This window comes from Ailuropoda melanoleuca, chromosome 13, assembly GCF_002007445.2.
Source record: "Ailuropoda melanoleuca isolate Jingjing chromosome 13, ASM200744v2, whole genome shotgun sequence".
Taxonomy (NCBI): Eukaryota; Metazoa; Chordata; class Mammalia; order Carnivora; family Ursidae; genus Ailuropoda; species Ailuropoda melanoleuca.
The window spans coordinates 85,174,645-85,186,663 of record NC_048230.1 but is presented as its reverse complement, the minus strand read 5'-3'; the positions used below and the strand labels follow the sequence as shown (position 1 = coordinate 85,186,663).

At 37.1% G+C, this 12,019-nt stretch overlaps 1 protein-coding gene across 2 annotated transcripts in view; it reads right to left on the bottom strand.

Annotated features, from left to right (window-relative positions):
* The window catches only part of MACROD2 (mono-ADP ribosylhydrolase 2), a 1,910,609-nt gene that overhangs the window by 458,891 nt on the left and 1,439,699 nt on the right, over positions 1–12,019 (bottom strand). The window lies entirely within an intron of this gene.

The following is a 12,019-nucleotide window of genomic DNA, read 5'->3' as shown; positions in this document are numbered from 1 at the left end:
TACAATATATATTCTAAGGCATACAGTTAGCACAAACAGAAGCAGTGGGATAGCAAGTATCAATTTCACCCATTGCCACTCAATAAAAATATTCTATTTATGTTCCTCCTTATGACTGTTCTATGTTCAAACTACATTATCCGTGAAATATATTTTTTCAGCATTTCTTTGCCAAAAAAATCAATTGGTTTCATTCACTCATTCAAAATATGCACATTCTAAAGGTCAAAGAAGAAACCATTCATTTCAAGAAAAAAAACTATACTTTTATATTTTTAGGTGGGCTTTGCCACCTTACTAGTCTTTACAGGCCAACTTTGCAATCAACCAGAGGCTCTCCATTGAACCGGGAAGCTTCTTTCCAGAAACTGTGACTGTACCAGTTGATACACCTGCAAATCTGACAAGCATCTCAAAACTCAACGTGTTTAAACTTGTGCTTTCTGCCTTGTGTCTTGATTTGCTATTTTTCCTCAAGTCTTAACATGGGGTTAACAGAATCACCCTCTTTTTTTTTTTAAAGATTTTATTNGATGTGGGGCTCGATCCCAGAATGCTGGGATCACGCCCTGAGCCGAAGGCAGACGCTTAACGACTGAGCCACCCAGGCGCCCCTACAGAATCACCCTCTTTATAGTCACTGAACTAGAAGCTTTATACTCTTCCTGAATTCTTTCCTTTATATCAAAAATTGCTTGGTGGGTCCCATCGATTCTACCTTAACAGCACCTTTGGACTCCATCCCTTCCTTTCCATTTTCCAAATAGAGTTTTGTATTGCCTCAGTACCCAGCACAGTATCTGACACGTACATTGCAAGCACTCAATAAATGTTTGGCAAGTCAGTCAATGGACAATAAAATGGACAATTTAGATACATGTATTTTTTCTTTTTCTTTCTTAGACAACTACAATAGTTCCTTACACAAAATCCCGATTATTAATTGTTCCACTCTCCAATTCGAACTCCAGGCTTATTACAGGCTTATTTTTCTAAAACGCTGCCAACCATATCATTCTCTGCTCAAAAAATTTGGTGGATCTTATTGCCCATGATAAGCCAGGCAGGCACTCTGCTAAATGCTAGGGATACGGTGATGAACAAACAATGGCTTCTATGTTGGAAGATGCACATCAATCATATATTACTCTAAGACACAGCTATAAGATGCTTTTGAAAGCATATAACTTGGGGTCATGACCCAGTTTGGGATCTAGGGGTGGGCTTCCTAGAATGAGAGTTGTATGGGCTGCTATATAAAGGATGGGTATAGTTTCCCCAACAAAGTGAAAAGGCTGTTCCTGGTAGGTGAGCAATCTGTAGGAAGGCTACGTGTGGAAAGAAGGGCAAGGGTACAGAATTCGGAGAGCAAGGAGTGAACAGTGTATTTTAAGGTCACAGGGATAAACAGTGGTGAGATTTTGCATCCTGTGCTGAGCATGCTCTGAAGAATCCATTGAAGGATTATAAACCAGGGGTTACATGATCACTTCCAATGATTTCTTTTTATCAAATTCTGTAAAAATATTAAGAAGAGAGAGGCATATCTTACGATGGGCAGGATCACATTATAGCTCTGGGCGGCTGGAAATGCACCAAATGGCAGCACTATAAATAACTATTCAAAAGTTCTTGGAGTGTGAATAAAGGATAAGTTTCATTCCATCAACAAATCTTTTGATGGGCATAATTCATTGCTTGGTGATTTCTCTTTTGTTTTTTAATCCAGATTAATAATGGGCATTTTCAACATGCCAGAACGGTCACTGCATTCTTTATAATATCCTATTCTGCAAACTAAAGATAGCAGGACAATTAATAAGGTGATAAATGCATGAGCACCCGAGCTTTGTTTTTGATCTCACTTTTTAACCAACACTGAGGCCTTTTAACATTTAGCTTTCTTCTTTCTTGAATGCTTCTGAAGACAGCCAATCCCCAGGGCCCATGGAATAATGGAATCCACCTTTCTTTGTTTCAGTAGTTGAGGAATGATTGCAGCCCCCCAGTCTCTTCATTTGTGCCAAGAAGACAACCCATGTGGAAGCGATAACAAGAATTTCACCGTATCTGCTTGCAGGCCTTGCAGTAAAGAACAAAACCAGGGGTGACATGTCTTTATCAAAAACTGCCAGCTCTAAACTGTTCTGTCTTGGGCAAATATATTAATCTGTGTACTTGCTGAGGCCGCTTGTTAGACTCAAGCCTCTGGAAATCAGAAGTGTTGATGAGGGGGATCAGTGTCACATGGAAGGCTAGCAAAACCGCCCGGACCCTGCTGCCTGTTGCAGTTTTATTGTTCTTATAATTGCAATAATAAATAAAACACCATGACCTTTGGTGTTCACTGCGATGCCTCAAAATTACTCAAATTCAGTCCCGTCACTCCTACTCTTCTGGGGGTATCCTTTCATGTCTTACTTTTTGAGAGGTGCTCCTGTGTTAACCCCCAAGACAGCCAGATATTTACCAGTAGGCCTTTTTGAAGGGATGCCTCCTTATTGCCAATTTATTTCTCATCCTCAATTACTGAACACAAATTTATCTGAAATACTTGGATGAATGATCATTTTGAAAATAGCTCAGGGGGATGGAAGCCCTAGAGCCAGGAGACAGAAGATCAGAAAATGTCCCATCAGGAAGTATAAGGAAGACTTGCTTTGTTTGCTCACTTGTACAATCACCTGCTATGCTTCACTGCTTTCTGTTTAGGGGTTCCTTGTGGATGCAGTCAAGGTAGAGATTGAGTTGTCACAGTCTCAGGCCGATAATCTGGAAATCACCCTTTCTTTGAAAATAGCTCTTTAATTTTATAGCGTGAAACAGTGGTTCCCAATCACCTGGAGGGCTCATTAAAAATCAGGTTTCTGGCCCTGTTTCAGAGTTTGTGATTTAGCAAGTCTGGGCAGGGCTTGAAAATTTACACTTCGCAAAAGTTCCCAAAACCATAGTTTGAGAACCACTGATATAAGAATAAAGGGACTCTCCATTATCCCTAAGACCTCCTGGGAAGAGAATTTTCAAAATACTGNAAAGTTCCCAAAACCATAGTTTGAGAACCACTGATATAAGAATAAAGGGACTCTCCATTATCCCTAAGACCTTCTGGGAAGAGAATTTTCAAAATACTGGCATGGAAATATCTGGTTTTGTAAAACCAGTCAAAGAACAGCAGAATTTAGAGTTAGCAAGATACTTAGAGCACAGACATACCAGACCTTAGAGAATTTAACTGATCTATCCAAGATCACAAACCAGTTAGCGATGGAGCTGAGCATATAACAAATTCTTGACTCTTGNCTTGTGTTCCCCCTCTCGCTGGCTGTCTCTATCTCTGTCGAATAAATAAAATAAAATCTTAAAAAAAAAAAATACTGGCATGGAAATATCTGGTTTTGTAAAACCAGTCAAAGAACAGCAGAATTTAGAGTTAGCAAGATACTTAGAGCACAGACATACCAGACCTTAGAGAATTTAACTGATCTATCCAAGATCACAAACCAGTTAGCGAGGGGGCTGAGCATATAACACACTCTTGACTCTTTTAACTTTGTTATGTCCTTCGTTATGACATTTGTATATTAAGAGTTTAACTAATGTAGTTGAAATTGTTAAACATATATCAACCTTCGCACCTACCATCCTGTTGCACCCTTTTGAGACTCCCTTTGACTACACAAACTTTTCAGGTATTACTTTTGTACAGGTAAGAAAGAAGCCTATAAGGGAGAGAGAACTGGATATATGTATATACAAGAGCTGTTCTCAGGAGAAAAAGTTTGAATCCTTTCAAATACTGTACTATTTATAACCAACCAATGGAATTGGGTCAATCTGGGTATTTTAAAATAAATAAATAACTCATAATACATTATTTAATGTAATATAGGATTTAGTGTGTTTTATTTTCTTCTACCAATTAATTTGCACATGGAGACATAGTTTCAGCCATATATTTTTCAGAGTGATTTTGAAGAAATGTAATTTGAATTACTATGTTTGGAAAAGTATGTGTCTACATGCAGCAAACACAGTCACATAGCGTCCTGGAGGTCAGGGCATACCTCAAAGTTGATGAGGTCATGTTGACACCACTGGCATGGTAAAATGCAAAACCCATCTAGATTTTCTGCTTCTATAGACCTGAGTTTGAATCCCACCCTCNCATAGTTTCAGCCATATATTTTTCAGAGTGATTTTGAAGAAATGTAATTTGAATTACTATGTTTGGAAAAGTGTGTGTCTACATGCAGCAAACACAGTCACATAGCGTCCTGGAGGTCAGGGCATACCTCAAAGTTGATGAGGTCATGTTGACACCACTGGCATGGTAAAATGCAAAACCCATCTAGATTTTCTGCTTCTATAGACCTGAGTTTGAATCCCACCCTCTGGCAAATGGATGAAATGATTTTTAGATTTCGGGTTATCATCTGTACAATTGGGAAACAAACAAACAAACAAACACTCCCACCTCACAGGAAGTCCCAGAGCCAAAAACTGTCTTGGGAAAGACTTAGACTCCTGATAATTTCCATCAGATCCTTCAAAATCATGCAGCCACGCCCATGTCATCAAAGTATACATTCAAACAATCTAAGTAGAAATAATGAACTTGAAATGCAAATGTGACTTCCAGACAAGTCTCCTACTCATTCCTTCTCCCGAGCTGCACTGCAGACCAGTTCCTTCTCTGACCCCAAAACCACACTGTCACTTCTAATGCCCTTCTATAGCAGAAAGTCCAGGGCTTCTTGAGCTCACAGTGGGGCTATGTCTGTAAAGTACCTGTCGCATACTCCATTTCTTTCCCTTACCAACTAGTTTCCCATCAGTCAGACATTGAGCTGCACTAGGGCTAGGTTTCTTCTCAAGGAAAAAGAAAGGAGTAGGGTAGATTACCTCTAAAGTTTACTTTTTCTTTCTTTCTTCTTTCTTTCTTTTTANTGAGCTCACAGTGGGGCTATGTCTGTAAAGTACCTGTCGCATACTCCATTTCTTTCCCTTACCAACTAGTTTCCCATCAGTCAGACATTGAGCTGCACTAGGGCTAGGTTTCTTCTCAAGGAAAAAGAAAGGAGTAGGGTAGATTACCTCTAAAGTTTACTTTTTCTTTCTTTCTTCTTTCTTTTTATTTTTTCTTTTTATTTTTTTTAAAGATTGTATTTATTTATTTGACAGAGATAGAGACAGCCAGCGAGAGAGGGAACACAAGCAGGGGGAGTGGGAGAGGAAGAAGCAGGCTCCCAGCAGAGAAGCCTGATGTGGGGCTCGATCCCATAACGCCGGGATCACGCCCTGAGCCGAAGGCAGACGCTTAACCGCTGTGCCACCCAGGCACCCCTCTTTCTTTCTTTTTAAAAAAAGATTTATTTATTTATTTAAGAGAGAGAGTGTATGAGCATGCGAGTGTGTGGAGGGGCAGAGGGAGAGGGAGAGAATCTCCAGCAGACTTCCTGCTGAGTGGGGAGCCCTACGCAGGGCTAGATGTCATGACCATGAGACTATGACCTGAGTCAGACATTTAACTGACTGAGCCACCCAGGTGCTCCATTTCTTTCTTAAAAACAAAAACAAAAACAAAAACCCCCACAAAATTCCAAAGTATCAACACTGTAGAATGTCTAAGTAACACAAATGAGAAAAATTGGGGGGCCTAAAATATGTTCATATATTACAGTAGAAAGCATCTGTCTGTGCCACACTGTCTTAATACCTAAAATGATCAGGATCTATGTACATTTCTTTTTTACTTTCTGTAATTCTCTTCAAAAGACTGATCTACAACAGGGCTACCACAATTGCTTTTCCCGAAGAAAATACCATTTCATTCTACCATTAAAGTTTCAGAATGCCTCAAAATCTGTGAGGAGAAATGCTGACTTCTTTTAAAAGGCACACCCAGCATCATAACGTGAAGATTGTTGAGAAATTTCCTTTGGACTTCATTTTGAATTATTCCTTCATATGAATGACATCATGACATTCATTAGAGGTGAAAACTAAATCCATTTGGATAAAGACAAGTGAAGACATAGAAACAGCACAGTTTAAAAAACAAGTAAACAAAAATTTACCAACTGAAAGCAGTCTCCATGAGTACCATCCATGCATAATTGTTGCCCAGGAAGTTGAAGCTGAAATCATGGGCACCTATAACCTCATCTCTGGAAATGGCTAGAGATAACAATCTTTGAACCCTCTTTATATATGAGACCAGGGAATCTTAGGAAGGGTGGGGGGGGTGGGTCAGAGACTTGCTCAGACCATAAGAACAAAGCCACGACTAAAATTAAGATTTCCCAAGATCAAGGCCAATTTTTTTTCTCCAGAAAGAGGCTGATTATGGAGGACGATAAATTTAACATAAGACAGAATGTTGGTTTGTAGCCTTCTCTGTGTGCTTATTTGTTTGTTTCACCAAGCATGTATTAATTTGTACTTAGGAAACAAATTGTAATTGATGAGCAAAAAACAAAATTAAAATAGTGTATATGGCTGAGTAATTTTTTAAAGTTTCATTTTGCTATCTTCCTCAGTGAAGGTGCCAAGTTTGTTTTTTCAACATATCAAACAGGTAGCTAAAACTTGCAAAATATATTTTTTTAAATAATCAGAGTGGCATAAAATAAAAAGAAAAAACCAAAATAAAACAAAACAAAAAAATCAACCCACCACAGAACCAACCAAAAAACTAGACAACTTGCATTTTACATGTTATGCTCTGCTAGGGTTGCCAGATTTAACAAAGAAAAGTACATGATGTATCTGGTTGAATTTGAATTTCAAATGAGTAACAAAAAATTATTTAAATATAAGTACATTCCATGTAATATTTAGGATATACTTATATAAAAATAATTATTTGTTATTCATTTGAAATTAAATTTAAGTGGGAATCCTATATTTTATCTGGCAGCCCTAGAACTCCCCACTTTAAAATGTTTAATTAAAATGTTACTTGAGGGTAAATTAATACTATCTTAAATTTACGCAAGCCTACTATGACAACAACAAAACCATTCAATATCCGATACATATCAGTGCATTTATTTCCAGGGTGATTTATTTCTAAGGAATACAATAAAATAGTAATTTGTAAAGGATACACGGATTTTATTTATATATTCATGAAATTTACTCCATGTAACACAAGGCAAACCAACCACAAAAACAATAGACTCCTCCTTATTATAGAATGTAATTAATTGATCTTTTCATGCAACCAATATTCATTTAAATTGATAATTCTTTGGTAAATAATTATTTTTGGTAAATTTTATTCATGCAGCAGACAGAAATATAAAGAAGACAACAAAAAAGGAGAAAAAGAAAAGATAAAGAGCAATGACAAGAACCATTGTGCAAGAAAATCATCAGATCTAGGTCGATGAGTCAATATTTTCTCCATTCTAGATTTTGTTGTGATTCTTGAAAGAGACTACAATGTATAAAACCAGTATCAGTAACATAATGAAGAGATAAAAAAATTGCATTATATTGGTTTTTAGGTGTTTGTTTTTCTATTTAACCATTTATCTATTCATACAACAAAGAAGTTTTTATTCTCTTAGGATATAACAGCTATTGAACCTTGGAGGTTATACAGATGTTCATTGTTCTATTCTTTCAACCTTTTTCTGTTTGAAGATTTTTATAACAAGTTGGGGGAGAAAAAAAATGTGAAAAAGAGAAAAAGAATTAACAGCTATGTAATCTTTAAAATAGTTCTGGAAATAGCAAAATATAATGGGATCTAGAATATGTCATACTCTAGTTTTCTTATTTAGAACACTGATTATTTTCACATTTCTATCTAGATACAGTCAACAAATGTATTTGTTGATTTCATCTGAAATCTCTTTGCCACTTTTGCCAATAAATGGCAATAATAGTGTATTTTTAATTTTCAATAAGTAAAATAAATTTTAATTCATCACTGATAAACAAATCCTTTAGCAATTTTCATAAAACAAAACAAAGGTTTTTTTTTAACTTAGGTAAATCATCTACAACAACCAAACAGAAAGATTTTGCTTTATTAAAAGCAATCTAAGGATAAAAATAAATAAACTAATAAACAGTGCTGTCTCAGTTTGTTCAGGCTGCTATAACAAATAAAGCATAGACTGAGTGACTTATAAACAACAGAAATGTATTTTTCACGGTGCTGGGGACTGGAAGTCTAGGATTAGTGTCCAGCATGGTTGGGTTCTACCGAGAGCCCTCTACCAGGTTGCAGACTGCTGACTTCTTATGTATCCTCACGTTGCAGAAAGAGAGCTCTCTGGAGTCCCTTTTTTAAGGGCACTAATACCATTCATAAGGGGTCCATCCTCATGATCTTATTAACTCCCAAAGTTCCACCTCCGAATACGATCACCTTAGGGGTTAAGATTTCAACATGTGTATTTTGAGGAGACACAAATATTCAGTTCATAACAAATGCCAATTAAATTTTTTCTTCAATAAACATAGATCCAATAAACATAGATCCAGCCTGGCTAATCCTGTCTGAAGTATATTTACTGAACTTTTCATTTGATGGAATATTATATAACTGTGAAACATGAGAGCTCTTTACATGTATATGAAAATTAAAATGTTAATAATCTTTCAATAAGAAAAATGCATTTTATAAAAAAAGATGCACCATTTATGTTGCTCAATAATTATGCTATGGTAATCTTAGATTATGGCATTAAATATAAAGAAATCCAGAAAACTATTCCATGTTTACAGTATCAGAGTCTGAGAATTAATTTGTAATACAGTCACTTAACCTTTAGCCAAAAGCTTCCTGTCCCTTTATCCCGTAGATCTCAATTGTGTTCCTGGGATGAGCTTTCGTATTTCCACCTAAAGCCTTAGTTTCCCTTTTGTATCTGCCAGAGTAGCAGCAGTCAGTTCTGCATATGACCGAGGAAGGGCTAAAATGCGATGACTAATAGGTAAATAGTGAAACTCTAGGTCTGGTTAACTCAGGTTTATTACTAGTTACTTCAGCTTATTTTTGTCCTCTTCAACTATGATCTTTATTTCCTGTTCCCCTTTCATTTCTGTCTTGATAAATTTCCCTGTCCTCCCTTAAATTTCTTCTGCCTGCTGTTGCTCATCTTCACACCTATCTGAAAACACAATTTGCCTTTATTTCCCTGCCTCCATTTTACATTGTGTGCTCCCTTTTCTTCTGCCAGTTCTCAAACTTAACTATCATTTGCTAAATGTCAAAATCACTGGCCAAAGGGGAAAAAATAAGTCAAGCTGGGAGTTTTCACTCTGCAATGTCAAACACCTGATTTTCTTGATTTATTTTCTAAAAGGTAAGAATTATAAATATAAACATTACAACTTAAGGATATATTTGAAGAGATACTAATTTTGTTTTCAATTTATTTAAAATCCCAAATATGGTCCTTTTTTTTTTTTTTGGCAGGGGGAGGCTTGCATTTTCAGTTATTGACTTATTCTTCTTTAAAAGAAATACCACCTAGCTTCCATTTGGCAATTCCCTACGTCCCTTGGCAGATCTTAGAGTTTCCATTTAATAATAAGTCTTAACAAATGAGTTTGCGTATGGCCTACAGCTATGGGGATTATATATTCAGTGTAAAATATTGCAAAAATATAGAAAAGCAAAAAAATGAAAAATCACTTGCAGTCCTACCTTCCAAAAATTACTAATAACATTTTACACATATGCACACACGTACACATCCTCACCATCTGTACATAGCACATATTACAATTTAAAAAAAAATGTACACAAGACTGCCTCTCTCTCCCCTTCTTTCAAGATGGAAAACAGATATGTCTACTTCCAGATCCTCTCCTTTCTGGTTGACAACAATGTTCTGAGAGTAACAAGATGGAAGGAACCTGAATCTGAATAATCACGTGGAGCAGAGCCATCCTACCGACTTTGGCCTCGATGTTAGATTGGAGAGAAATAAACTTCCATCTTCTCTAAGCTATGGTATATAGGGCTATCTTTGTTAGAGAGCAACCCTATCTAATACATTGCTCTAATGGCCAAAACTTATGGTAAATGTTCTAGGAATTCAGAGAAGAATGAATGATATATTGGCTTGAGTCATATTGAAGGCTTCAGAGTACATATGACACTAAACAAGGTAAGTATAATAGAGTTTCAAGTTCAAAATGGCAGCTGAGCACAGGCATTTGCCTCGCCTCCTTTAGGAAACCACATTATGATGGCAATCAAGGAATACAAAATAAACAAAGGAGAGATTTCAATTTCTAGATGACAAAAAGCAAACAAATGTTTGGTCAGGAGATGAGGCAGAAAAAGACATAGTCCAGAAGATGTACCTGAGGGAGCCACAGGGGAGATGGCAGCCAACCTTCCTGTCAGAACTCTGGAGGATTCTATGCATACGGATTTCTCAACCTCAGCACTACTGACAATTAGGGCCAAATAATTCTTTGTTGTGAGGGACTGTTCTGCACAATGTAGGATGCCAGCAGCACTACCCCTTCCTGCAACCCCAATGATCAAAAATGTCTCCAGACTTTGCCAAATGCTCCCAGAAGGCAAAACCGCCCTAGTTGAGAACTACTGTTCTATATTAGTCATTCTCCAAATATTTAATGAAAATTTTTGTGTGCCAGGCACTGGTCTAGGTACTGGAGACACAGAAGTGAACTAAATCATCAAAAATTCTTTTTAAAAAAGATTTTATTTATTTATTTGTGAAAGAGTGAATGAGCACGAGAAGGGGGTCGGTGGGGGAGAGGGAGAGAGAACCCCAAGAAGACTCCATACTGAGCGTGGAGCCCTCCCGGCATGGGGCTCAATCTTATGACCCATGAGATCATGACCTGAACTGAAACCAAGTTGGATGCTTAACCAGCAGACCCCCCCAGGTACCCCCCCTCAAATTCTTATCCTTTCTTTTCTAGTGGGACTAGGTAGGTAACAAGCATACTAAATTACTAAAGGATATAATTTGTCAAGCACTATGGAGATAATAGAGAAAAAAATAGAAGACACTGAGGGGAAAAGGGAAAAGCAAGATGGAAAATATGCATTTCCACAGCAGCTATGCCAGTTGGCTTTAAAACCCCTTTTCTTGTTTCGTGTCTTGGAAATATCAAGTGCTGGGTTTTGCCTTTAGAAAACCACTGGAGAGATATTTGCTAAACAGCAAGAATAGGCTGCAGGGGAGAATTGTGGATGTTGGTAATAGGCCTTAGAGGATTCTGAGCCATACACTAATGAAACTCAGAGACGAGCACGGGCAAAGGGCCATCAGTAAGGGTTAAGGGGCAGAAGAGTGAGGCTGTACTGGTTAAATGATACAGGGAGAAAAATGGCTGCAACAACTCAGGAATCTGACATTGGGTGGTTAAAGTGGAAGTAGATTTAGCTGAAACCACTGTCTATTAAAGAGTGAACATAAACACTTAACTTACTTGTAACTCATTTTCTGTATCAAACATTCAGCAATGACGCTTTCTAAGGCTGTGTGAAATGAAATTTGCTTTCAGTTTATTTCAGACAATTGCATTATGATGCTGAGTAGGACAGACAGTTGAATACCATTAACTAAGCTTTACTAATATTATTGTAGAAAAATGAATGAGGATTTTTTTCTTGAATAAAATCTTTAGTCAAAAATTCACACTTTGAGACACATGGAAACCAAACACTTAGAAATATTTACTGATATCTAGCAGGCTCGTTTTATTTTCTCTCAGAAACACATGGAATTGTTGGTACAGTCCTAACAGCTTGAAGCTACAAGTGCAGACAAGGGAATGGGAAGCTGAGATAGTGAGCTTTTTTCCCCCTTTTTAAAGGTTTTATTTTACATAATATTTTGGCATTTTCCCACCACAACTATTACCACAAAGTCATCTCTTTGTGATTTCCAATATGTGGTAAGATATTTGCTTGCAAATATTTGTTACGAAACAAACAGAGGATGAATGAACTATGCTTACAAAATGCTATTTGGGGGGTGCCCATGTTTCCTTAACTAAATATTCTCTTCTA